Source organism: Tiliqua scincoides, chromosome 5 (genome assembly GCF_035046505.1).
Source record: "Tiliqua scincoides isolate rTilSci1 chromosome 5, rTilSci1.hap2, whole genome shotgun sequence".
Classification (NCBI taxonomy): domain Eukaryota; kingdom Metazoa; phylum Chordata; class Lepidosauria; order Squamata; family Scincidae; genus Tiliqua; species Tiliqua scincoides.
The window spans coordinates 41,067,982-41,079,733 of NC_089825.1; the positions used below are offsets into that span (position 1 = coordinate 41,067,982).

General features: G+C 44.5%; 1 pseudogene; it reads right to left on the bottom strand.

Annotated features, from left to right (window-relative positions):
- Nucleotides 1–11,239: 11,239 nt before the first annotated feature.
- LOC136654631 (5S ribosomal RNA) lies at nucleotides 11,240–11,359 on the bottom strand (annotated as a pseudogene).
- Between the last annotated feature and the right edge of the window lie 393 nt (nucleotides 11,360–11,752).

Here is an 11,752-nt window from a genome sequence, read left to right on the forward strand (position 1 = left end):
GTGGCAGACAGAAGGTTCTGGATATGGGTGCTAACACACTGCAACCCCTACAGGACTAGAAGTTCACATTTTCTCAACCAGTAGTACATGTATGTGGTGTCTGGTATTACTCGTGGAACCCCTGGACACCTGTTCCTGGGCGGTCAAACAAGAAATGCAACACAATAAATAGCAGTAGGAGGCTCCAAATCAAGCTTTTCTGTGCCTGAAAAAGCTCTTTCATCTATCCTGAGCCTCTTACTGGTGTTTGTCACATTGTAAGTGGCCTGCCAAACCAGAAGTAACTGGCAAATATGACACCGTCAGTTACTTTTGGTGGTACTTCAAATAGCTGGACCATGTGAAGTGATACAGTGGAGGACAGATGTTGAGAAACACTGTTGTAATCCACATTAAAAAAAAAACTGCTTTAAGGGTTTGTTGAAGTAAATTGAAGGCCAGTTAGTTATCCTGTTGCAGCTTCCATGTGGCCAAGATTGCAGTGGTCACATTGTTCCCACTGCAATCACTGCAATGTTCCTGCTGAGTGGTTACATGGGAACTTATCATGGGCTCATGCTTTATTCAAATGCACTTATATAGATTAAGGGTGCAATCCTACCCTAGCCAAGAGGCTTGCACTGTATCCAGCACAGGATAGGGGCCCAAGGCGGCTCAGCCAGAGGCAAGGGGAAACATTTCCCCTTACCTCCAGGTAAGACGCCCTTGCCCCTACGGGTCTCCTTGGACATGCACTACCTCCTGAGATGGTGCAAGTCCGAGAAGAGCGGAGTCACTTCACTCCACTCCGAACACCCCGGAAACAAGGGTTGGGATAAGGGCTGGATCCCCCGGGGCCGCCCACTGCCCACCCCTGGGGCCGCCCACTACCTGCCCTCTCCCAGCCCAGGAACGCCTCCCTCCCACCTCCTCCCCGCCTCATCCTTGCCCGTCCCAGAATCTTGTATCAGCCCAGCTGAGCTGATGCAAGCCTTGCCAAGGAAGCTGGTGCGGAGGCTTGTGTCAGCCTCCGCAGACTGGCGCACCATTGAGAGCCCAGTTTCCTCCCGAGGAATGTTTGCAACCCTCTTGGGCCAGTGCAAGAGACTTGCGCCGGCCCATGGGCACCTCTGGATTGCTCCCTTATATAATGATCGAGCATTCATACAAACATGGATAGAAATTGGTGGGCACTGAACTGAGAGAGAAACAGAGTTTAACAACAGGGATATCAGACAGAGTCCCAAACTGGGTGTGGGGGGTGAGGGTAGATTTGCATGCTAAACAGCCAGAACTCTTCATTGGCACCTAGAAAATGCCCACTCTGGAGTTTTTTTTCATGTGGTGGAATGGGTAGATTCTTTGAAATATAATGAAGTCATAATTAAGTTAGGCTTTGTTTTAATATAGAGTTGTAGAGTGAATTTTAGTCTATTTTAAATGCCTTCAGAAATTCCTCAGATGTCAGCAGATGGCTCTTTCCAGTGTTCTTTTGGTCCAGGAATTCTTGATCCACCCTTCATACATACCACAGCAGAATTCAAATGCATGATTAGCATTATAAACATGTATACATGAAAATATGAGGTTGCTTACCCTGATAAAAAATATTCCTTCACATAAAAAAGGTAAAACTGTATACTAAAAAGCCATTTTGCAAATGTGCAAAGTTTTTTTTTTTAAACCCCTTCCATTTGGAAATGTAATGCCTTCCATTTGGAAGTAACGCCAAACAGATAAATGGTAGAGGGAACTGGAAGGGTGGAACTTCACTTCAGTCCTGTCACTTCTAGGGGCGCTAATTGCCACTGGGTGTGTTTAAGAAGAAAGCTCCCATGTTATTTGTAATCCTTCAGCATTAAATTTCACAAATAGACATTCATTCAGCCAGATTGATATATCAAATGAAGACTTCAGATCAAAAATGTTGAAATGCACATGTTCTGTCGGGGGGATAGGTGTGTGCCGTCACACGACGTGATAGAATTTTACAGAACAGGTAAACAAATCTAGCCAAGTGAGTGAAGCGGTATCAATCAAGACAACCCTTGAGTCCTGAATTTAAATCCAAAGATTCACAGATCAAGGTGCAGTAATGCAAAGACCCGCTTCATACTTCTTTCCAAATTGTAATGCCCATCTTTCTCCTCCATTGGGGTTAAGGCGACAAGACGTGCACCAAACAAGGAACACGAAGCAGCTTTAAGTCGAGTGGTTCTTGCATTAACACGCATGCACTGAGTGACTGTTTTGTGTGCCCTTTAATGCAAAACAAACACCCTTTAAAAATGATAGATGCACAATAATGACACAGATGATCTATGCAGAAATTCTAATCCCTCCACAGACACCTTCAGACGTCTGAAACCAGGAAGGCCAAAGTTGGGGTGAAGAGCTTTCACTCGTCCCTGCGGCACTCAGCTTTTACCAGAAATCAGACCAGTGGAACATAGAAAGAAGAATAATTTTAAGAGCTCTTTGTTGTTGGGGTTGTTTTTCTTTATAGCTTTAACAACAAAATGTACTGGCAGCATTTCACCTCATTTACCCCTCATGGTGATGTTGATTCTGCAACCATTTAATCCTGAGTTTAAACACATAAGTAGCCCCATATTGTGTTCAATAGATTATTCACTTCCATAAAGCTAACCATATGTTTACGTGACTTGCTGGGTTGGGGCCTGTTGCTGAGAGGCCTGTTGCTGAGGCCTACCAGGAAGGCTCTTTATATTGCAGAAAAGCAACGCTCAACTTCCATTCGGAAGCTACTAAAAAAGCACGTTAAGGGACAAGTCTGCAAAACTGTGGGCACTGTCATTTCTTCTGGGCTTCAGACTTGTATCCCAGCTGGCCAAACTGTCATGTTTACAGGACTTTTAGAGACTGCAAGTCTCCTCTCGCACTACCCCCTGAAGATATTTATGTTAGAGTCAATATAAAGATCTATACTGCTGCATTTACATCAAACTGTTGGCTTGAAATTTCAGTCCTATAAGAACCCACTACTACTGTATCATACCATATTATAAGCAGGGCTCGCCCAAGTCCTTCTGATCACCAAAGCAACCTGCCAAATTCTGCCCCAGTTTTACTGCTGGTGCACCAGACATCACCTCTGCTGCTTCTCCTCTTGCTCTGCATCAAAAAGAAAGAGGGGAATGGCGCTTAAGAGGAAGTGTGGAGGAAGTGTAGAGGAGAAGAGAGTCTACCGCTCTGCTCCACGAATCTTTTCTGCTCCATTCCCCTCTTCAAATTCATGGAGCAGAAGGGCGGGAAAGTGGCAGCAGCAGGAGACAGAGAGAGGCAGCTGGCAAGTGTTCCTGTCAGTCTTCAGACTGAGATGACTGCCTCAGTCACTCTGAACACAGAGAAATGGCAACGGTCTTTAGTCTTTCATCTTCTGAAACTTGAGCCATCCTTGTATCCTTATCCAGACTTGGGGCCCAATCCTATCCAACATTTGGGCGCTGATGCAGGCATGCCAATGGGACGTGTGCTGGATCCTGTGGTGGGGGGCAGGGAATGGCCATGGAGGCCTCCTCAAGGTAAGGGAATGTTTGTTCCCCTACCTTGGGGCTGCACTGTGACTGCATTGGTGCTGGAAAGTTGGATAGGATTGGGCCCTCAGTTTCTGTAAACCATTACACAGGCCTACAGAACAAACAAACAAAAAACAAAACAAACAAAAAAACCACCTTCCCCCTTTTTTTTAAGTTGCCAAGGCTGATTGAACAAATTTAGGATATTTTTTGGTATGCTGAATCCAAAAATGGTATCGGTTCTGCCCAATTGGCTCTAGTTTTAAGGGTATGGTATAGCCACCTTATACGCTGATTCAAGCAGTTTCATTGTGAGAAAGCCGATGCCATGACTTCCTTGCAAGGAAAGGGCTTGAATCAGCATATAAGGTGGCTATGCTGTACCCTCAAAACTAGAGCCAATCAGGCAAAATCAATGCCATTTTTGGATTCAGCACCCCCAATATACCCAAGAATAGGTCTTACATCCACAAAAAATGTCTTTAGGCCTGTGTTACAGAAGTGGCTTTATAGTTTTAGTGTACCATACCTTTTGTTGAAATCATTATGATTGCACTCCTTATAATCTCAAACTGGTTTGCCCTGTCTTTCTTGAATTGGGGATGAGAATCTCTTGCAAGAGGGCGTTATGCCATCCACATTTCTGGGGAATTAGATTAAAAATGGCTGTGTTGTAGCAGTTTAAATATGGTGAGTTCATCAAGGCATCCAGAAGCTGCCTGCTGCCACCCCATTGCTTGCTGCCATCCTTCCAGGTTGAGCTGGTGGGCTCCCACTGTGTTTCAGCTTGTGCAAAAGAGCCAGGGTTCCGTGACTTCCTTCCTTCCTGCTGCTTTGGGTAGGCTCAGTACAGCAATGCCGAAGCCGGCAGAGACTCCAGATAGTTCACAGTAGGCAATGTGATAGCAGCAGGATCCTCTCTGGCTTTGAAGCATGAGTGACTTTGTTAGAACCTTAATTCTTCTTTTAAACATGAATACGTTCCAAGCATCTTTTCCTAGAATGCTTATTTAGTATGCTTGCAAAATTAGCCCCAGGGGTCCTGTACCGAGTGGCAAGGGAAGGCAGAAAAATGCCCTCGACGGATTCCTCACTCATTCTGTGATTTTATGCAAAGAGGTGGGAGAAGGTGTAGCCGAGCTCGGCAGTAGGTTTAGGCCTCATAACTGTAACATAAGGAATTAATTCTCACAAGTTGTGGGGATGGCCACTAGCTTTAGAGAGCTTAAAAAAAAAAAAAAAAGACAGACATGGGCTTAGTTCTGGCTTGGATTGTAAATACAAATCTAAGGACTACATCGACCTTTGGTAGGAAGCAGCAGGGTATTTAAAATGTTATGTTCTTATTTCAGTTTCTTATGGTGTCATGTTAAAGTTTGCAGCATGAAATATTGTACTTCCCCCCCTGCTTTGGCTTGAGGCTCACTTTGGGTTGTCAGGTCAGATACACAAAAAAACAACAACCTGTAGATTTCTGAGATGAAGCCTAATAATGCACACTGAGAAGCAGAGGCAAGGCCTTTCACAAGACCGGGGCTGGTGATGTCACAATAGGTGCAGAAGTTGGGTTAGGAAGGGCCCAACAGCTCCCCCAAAATGGCCCAGAAATTAAACTTTGCCACACATCTGCCTGAGAGAAAAGCAAAAAGCTGGAGAAATCTGGTCATTTTAGGCAAAATGCCAACCCAAAACTCATTGACCATGCTAGGAACTGCGACCAGGTTGCCCTCTTGCTTGGCATTGAAAACCTGGTTGGCATCCTGCTCTTGGGGCCCAAATTACGAAGGAAAAGCTAGAGGGCTTAAATGTAAAGCACAAATCCTCACCTCCTAAGTTGCATCAGCTGGGCAGACCAATCTGAACTTGTGCTGGAACAGGCAGGCTAGATGGCCTGCGTTGTATGCAGCACAAGGTAGGTGCCAATTGGAGTGCAACTTGGATCAAGGCGATATTTGTCCCCTTACACTGAGTAACACCCCAGCCACCCTATGGGGCTACTCAGTTCTGTGCTAGCGAAATCATTGGTGCAAGTCTAATCATGAATATGCTTTACAGCACATTTGCGACACTCTTGGGCTAGCGCAGGGGCTGGCGCCGGTCAAGGACTAAGTTTGGATTGTGCCCTTAGGGCACAAGCCTAACCAGGTCTACTCAGAAGTCCTATTTTGTTCAATGGAGCTTACTCTCAGGAAAGTGTGGTTAGGATTGCAGCCTTAGTCAAATAATGTCCCCCCCATACTATTCTATATAATCATATCCTAGGGGGGTGATCCAATCAGTAAGTGGGCCAATCCCTCTCTGGCCCCCTATGATGGTTGCACTAGCTATACTGAGCAAGTCCCAATCCTTCACTTCTCTGCACACAGGCAGTGGAAATCATTTCACAATAACTTCTTAAGCCACACTGATAACAAAGCCACAGAACCCTAAATCCAAAGGGAATGATGTGCATATTTCCAAGCTCCTGGGGTAGTTGCTGTTTTTTTAGCAGGCTACGTAAATTGTTGAACACAGGTTTTATCTGATGGGCTCCTTTTGTGACGGTTTAGTGAAGTGGCCTTCCCCCCCATAGCACCCCATTGCTAGGGTACCTGAATGGGCCAGAGGGAGGGGGAAGCCAGACATAAATTTCACTTTACTACAGCATCAACAACACTCTGGAGAGAGATGTCTTACAATATTAGTGTCTTCAGAAGCATGGCCATTAAAGTGAGCACACAGGGAATCATCCATCTGCACAGGCTCTGAATAAGAGCACTGCTGTGGAGCTGAAATGCGGACTGATGTTGCTATTTAATGTGGCTTCTAGCAAACTATGAATAAAACTCCCAGCTGACAAAGTTACTCTACCAGTTTTGAAAGTTCTGTGGGTAACTGGAGCAGACACTGCTGCCGTCTGGCCTTTTACAATCATTGGTGGTCTCCTCAAACAGAATCTCAAGACAGAAACAACAACCGTCAAGCACCGTGCCAATGGCAAAGCAAAGAAGCACCATTGTTTTCTGCTTAACAGGGACTACAGTCTGATTTCCCAGTATAGGATGAATATTTAGACTCTGATATTGTCCTGATTGTTTCAGCTCATTGGGCAATATTTCCTGTTTGGAGGCAGTTTATGTCGGTTAAATATCTGGCATAGTTTACCTGCACCCACACACCCTAGTATGGGCCCCCAACCCTATCCAACTTTCCAGGGCCGATGCAGTCACAATGCAGTCCAAAGCTAAGGGACTAAATCTTCCTTTATCTTGAGGAGCTTCTGTGACTGCTCTCCTATCACAGGATGCAGTGCACACCCCATTGGAATGTCCATATCAGCACAGGAAAGTTGGAAAGGATTGGATTTACAATGAATTTACATTGATGTGAATTAGAATGGGTCAAACCAGCAGTTTGCATCCTTCGATCACTTCTGGTTTTCACCGCTGCTGTCGCTGCTTCTGTCACCACCGTCACAAGCACAGAGCCTGCAGTTCAAAAACCAAGCACAATAGAGAGAGGTCAGATGGCAGTCCCACCATTATAATCCAACCGAAACCTACCTCCACCCATCGCTGTCACCACCACTATTGAATGTAAGTATGAAAAAAATTTCCTTTTTTACTTACCTGTGTTTTTGTTGGTGGCGAAACCCAGAAGTGTCATACTAAAAACTGAAGTCTCCAGTCAAGTCGATACCCTTCTTAAGAGGGTAGCGACCCAAAAGCAAAAGCGGGAGGGGTCTTGCCCTGGGAGGGGGGGTTGTCACAACACCCAGGTTGGGAAGCACTGGGCTAAATGAATGAGAGTATCAGCCATTTGGGCAAGACTTGGGCCTCTGTACTTCAGAATATTGTAACACATTCTAGGTGGAGCTGCCTTTGAAATTGGTTCCAAAAGTGTACTAGAGCAGAATGTGGCAGTACATGTGGTTGCTGGAGCTTCGGGGTTTGACTATCGATTCCAAGTCCAATTTAAAGTGCTGGTTTTAAATGTTAAAGCTCTTAACAGCCTGGAGTTAAGGGCCAGGATACCTTAGGGCCACTTTACTCCCATACATTCTGATCTGTCTCCTAAGATCTTCTGGGCAGGAGGTCTGGTCTAGAGGGTTGAGCCTCCATTTGCCTGAAGATAACATCCAAAGGTCGCCAGTTCGAGGCCACCGGCACCGTGCGACCTTGAAGCAGCTGGCAAGCTGAGCCGAGCTATTCCATCTGCTCTGAGTGTGGGAGGATGGAGGCCAGAATGTGCGACCAGATCAAGAAAGAAACATCTGAATGTTGTGGTTTCTTGAAAGATAGAAACCTTTTCAAATTGTAAAAATTGCCTGCCTATGTAAACTGCCTTGAATAAAGTCTAAGGATAAATCTGAGGACCAAGAAAGGCGGTATAGAAATACCTGTATTATTATTATTATTATTATTATTATTATTATTATTATTATTATTATTATTATTATGGGAAGGGAGGCTGCTTTGCATGTCGTTCTTGACAGAAATGGGAGGGGTGGTGTCTAGAATCAGGGCCTTTTCCGTGGTAGTGCCCTCAAAGCTTTTGAGGTGGGTGGAGGTAGGTTTAGGTTGGACTATATTGGTGGGACTGCCATCTGACCGCTCTCTATTGTGCTTGGTTTTTTAAACTGCAGTCTCTGTGCTTTATTTATTTATTTATTTAAATTATATTGCTGGCTGCCGTTTATTTAGCTACTTATTGTGCTTGCTTTTTATATATTTTGCTATGTTTTGTGTAAGTTTTTATGTTATATTTTATGTATCATAACATTGTAAGCCATGGTCACCTTTTTAAGAAAAGCAAATATCAATCTTTGATCTGCTGGATCCAGAACTCCACAGAACTAGTACAGGGCCTCTCAGCTCGGCGCTGGCTACTTGAGAAGCCCCATTGCATGGCCTGTCCCCCCCCCCCAGGAGCCGCTGGTGGCTACCCAGTGAGCATTGGATGAAGTGGCAGTCATTTTGGCTTCACTGCTCCTCTGTGTGCCAGGCAGCTCAGGACTGGACTGCTAAACAAGTAGTGGATGCAACTTGGAGCACTGCAGTCACCAGTGGAGTGGCTAGTGTGGCTTTTGCGCTGTACGGCTTTTTGAAAGTAACTCTGATGTTTGAATATCAGTATTTCCTTTCAAAAGGACCTGATTCAGCAGCAGGGCTGAAGTGTAAAAGCTTTACTGCAATTCAGGCACCTGCTAGAGTGTTGCAGATCCTTGCAATCAAGAAAATAATTTTTTTTCAATGATGCTTTATTAGGTTCCTCTCTTTGCTGGAATTTGAAGGCTGAAAAAAGATGCCTTCAACTAGGTTTTCTTTGGCTATCCAAAACAGGAGATGATTTGCTGTTTGAAATTAGATCTACAATTTTGTGTGACCAACAGCTGCAAAGAGGTCTGATGAGTAAAAGCATACTGTTTTGCCTCAGTTGTCCTTATTCACTCTTCTCTGTCCTGTTTGCATTCACCTTCTGTGCACGAATATTTTGCAGGCAGGGAAGCCAGTACAAAACTGAAGTTAGTGCTAATTTATTTTCAGATTCATTTTGCTGCATGTTCTGTACACCCACATGTATGCAAATAGCCTGGATGAAATCCAAACCACCCAAATAGTAAGAATTTTGGTAAATGGGAGTGTTGTTTTATTAGGGTTACATTGCTTACTGTTGCACACTCTTTGACGACACAAAGGGGGTTCAAAGAATCAGAGGGGATATTGACGATGAGAGAAGAAGGTGTGCTTTTAAAAACTAAATATTTCTGAGGCTGAAAGTTGGGATCATCCAGAAAGCGACACTGTAGATATGACCCAGAAGCAGGGTGACCAGATGTCATAACCGCTAAAAAGGGCAAAGCACCCCAAAATGTACAACGTGCAAGAAAAATGTAGGACATGGCAAAATAAAAGCTAAAATCATTCATATATTGATTTCATGTGGTTAATTTAAACACTTTATTAAATTTAAAACTATATTACATATAATTTACTAGTTACAAAAAGGCTATGTGCTGCCTACAGGGGCTACTCACAGTGTAAAAGGAGGACATCAGGTTAAAAAAGAGGACATGTCCTGAAATAAGAGGATGTCCTGTCCCACTTCCCATAGTGACTTCAGCTTTTGACTTTAATAGGGCTGGCACTTCAGTTCTTTGTACATTGATTTAAAGTTCTTCCTACTGAACAAGCAGAGATTTCTGTGTAATAGGCGGGTTCCCATTGACTGCTTAGGCTAGCACAAATCACTTGTGCTAGCTCAGTGGCATTTTTTTCTCTAAACAACTGACCCCCCATCTCACACACACACACACACACACACACACACATCAATGTCATATCATAGACTTCAAAAATTTTGACACTCCTTCTGGTTCTAAAGAAGTTTGTCATGCAGCTTGATGTGGCTACTGTTTGAGAATAAAAATAAATTCACTGAAGATAATGCATCACGGAATATTTTTAATGAACTATTGATATGGAAGTTTGTGATCGGACAATTTCATAAGAGTGTTTTCCCCCACAAAATTAATTAATTTCAGTTGTACTATGCGGCTATTTATTTATTTGCAATAATGTTGGCATTGCTTATCCAAAAAGCTAAAAATGGTATATGACCCATGTGCTATTGGGGGGGGGCAGCGTACCACTCACTGCAACTGATGCTATCTAGGGAGGCTGATGCCCTCCAGAGCTTCTGAGGGGAGCTGCACCTTGGTTGCTAAGAGGGCTCCTGCCAAGGCAACACTGTTGTGGCTGAGGGGTTACGTGAACTTACAAGGTGTACGAATGATCTGCTCCCACAAGAATTGTAAAGCTGGAGTCATGAACACTTGCAAGGATTGCGATTTCTGTCCCACCATTTGGAAAATCACAAGTTGCTATTTTTTCAAACGGATGAAAGAAAACTTTTCAGGAAAAACTGATGAAAGATGTTGTGCGAGGGGAAATTCAATCCCATGCCGGCCTCCAGCAGTGGGAGGAGCACACGCACTATTGCAAAGAGTTATGCTAGCGTGGAGGATTGTTTTGCTGGTGCAAAGGTCTGCACCGGTCTCCTGCCGCCAGTCAGAGGCCAACGCCCTCCAGAGCAGGTAGGCATTTGGCAGGAAGATCAGAAGAAGGTGGAATGGGATGAGAAGGGGGTGTTTCTGGGTGGAGGGAGGGCAGGAAGGAGGGAGGATCAGGCCTGGGAGGGGGTGGGGATAGCAGAGGATGTCTCCACCATTTCCTATCCCCTCTCCTGAGCCTGAAAGCACAACATGGGGCGGCCCAGATTTGTGCCAACTATAGAGCTAGCACGAATTCGAGTAGCCCAGAAGAGGCTGCTGGGGCTTTACCAGGGATGGAAAAATCCAGTGTGGCTTGAGTCGAGTCTAGAGTCATTGCCCCCACAACTCGACTCAACAACTGTAAACAAGCGCACCCAGACACAGGTAAATTCGAGTCAGCATGTGTGGAGATGAGTGCTGAGTCAGGGGCCTTTGACTCAAGTGTTTTTGTGAGTCTTCCATGAGGGTGACTCAAATGTCCATGTGTCAGCGGAAAATGCACATTTTCGTGACTCGAGTCAGAATCACCTGACCCAAGTTCCTATCCCTGCTTTTCATGGGATAAGGGGTCTCCTCCTTATCTCAAGGAGACCTTCAATAGTTACAGTTCCAACGCTGGTTGCAGTGGAGGCTGCACTAGCTCCACTACACTGGTTGGCAACCTTCAGTCTCGAAAGACTATGGTAGAAGTCTACAGCACCCGGTATTCCCAAGCGGTCTCCCATCCAAGTACTAACCAGACCTGACTCTGCTTAGCTTCCGAGATCAGACGAGATCAGGCATGTGCAGGGTAACAGTTGCTGCTGCACAGGAATTTGGTTAGGATTGGGCTGTTAGTCACTCAGATATCACACTGTTTATGCAGTGTGACTAACCCAGTCACGAGTGACTGTGAAAATCAGCCTCTGCTTGTCTTATTTGTCAGAATTGTCTCCTTGCCTTGTAGTTGAATGTGAGATCTACTTCTGTTGAAAATGATTGTGGTATTATTATTGATTGATTTTATCATTCATTTTATTGATTTAGTTTATTTATGAAAGGATTTATATCTGAGACTGCAGGCAGCAACAAAAATAAAACATATACAGGTCATGTCTTGTTATCTGCTAGGGTTCCGTTCCAGAACCCCTAGTGGATAAAAAAAAAAATCTGTGGATAAAAAAACAGTGAAAAAATAGATTTAAAGACCCACTTCCAGGTT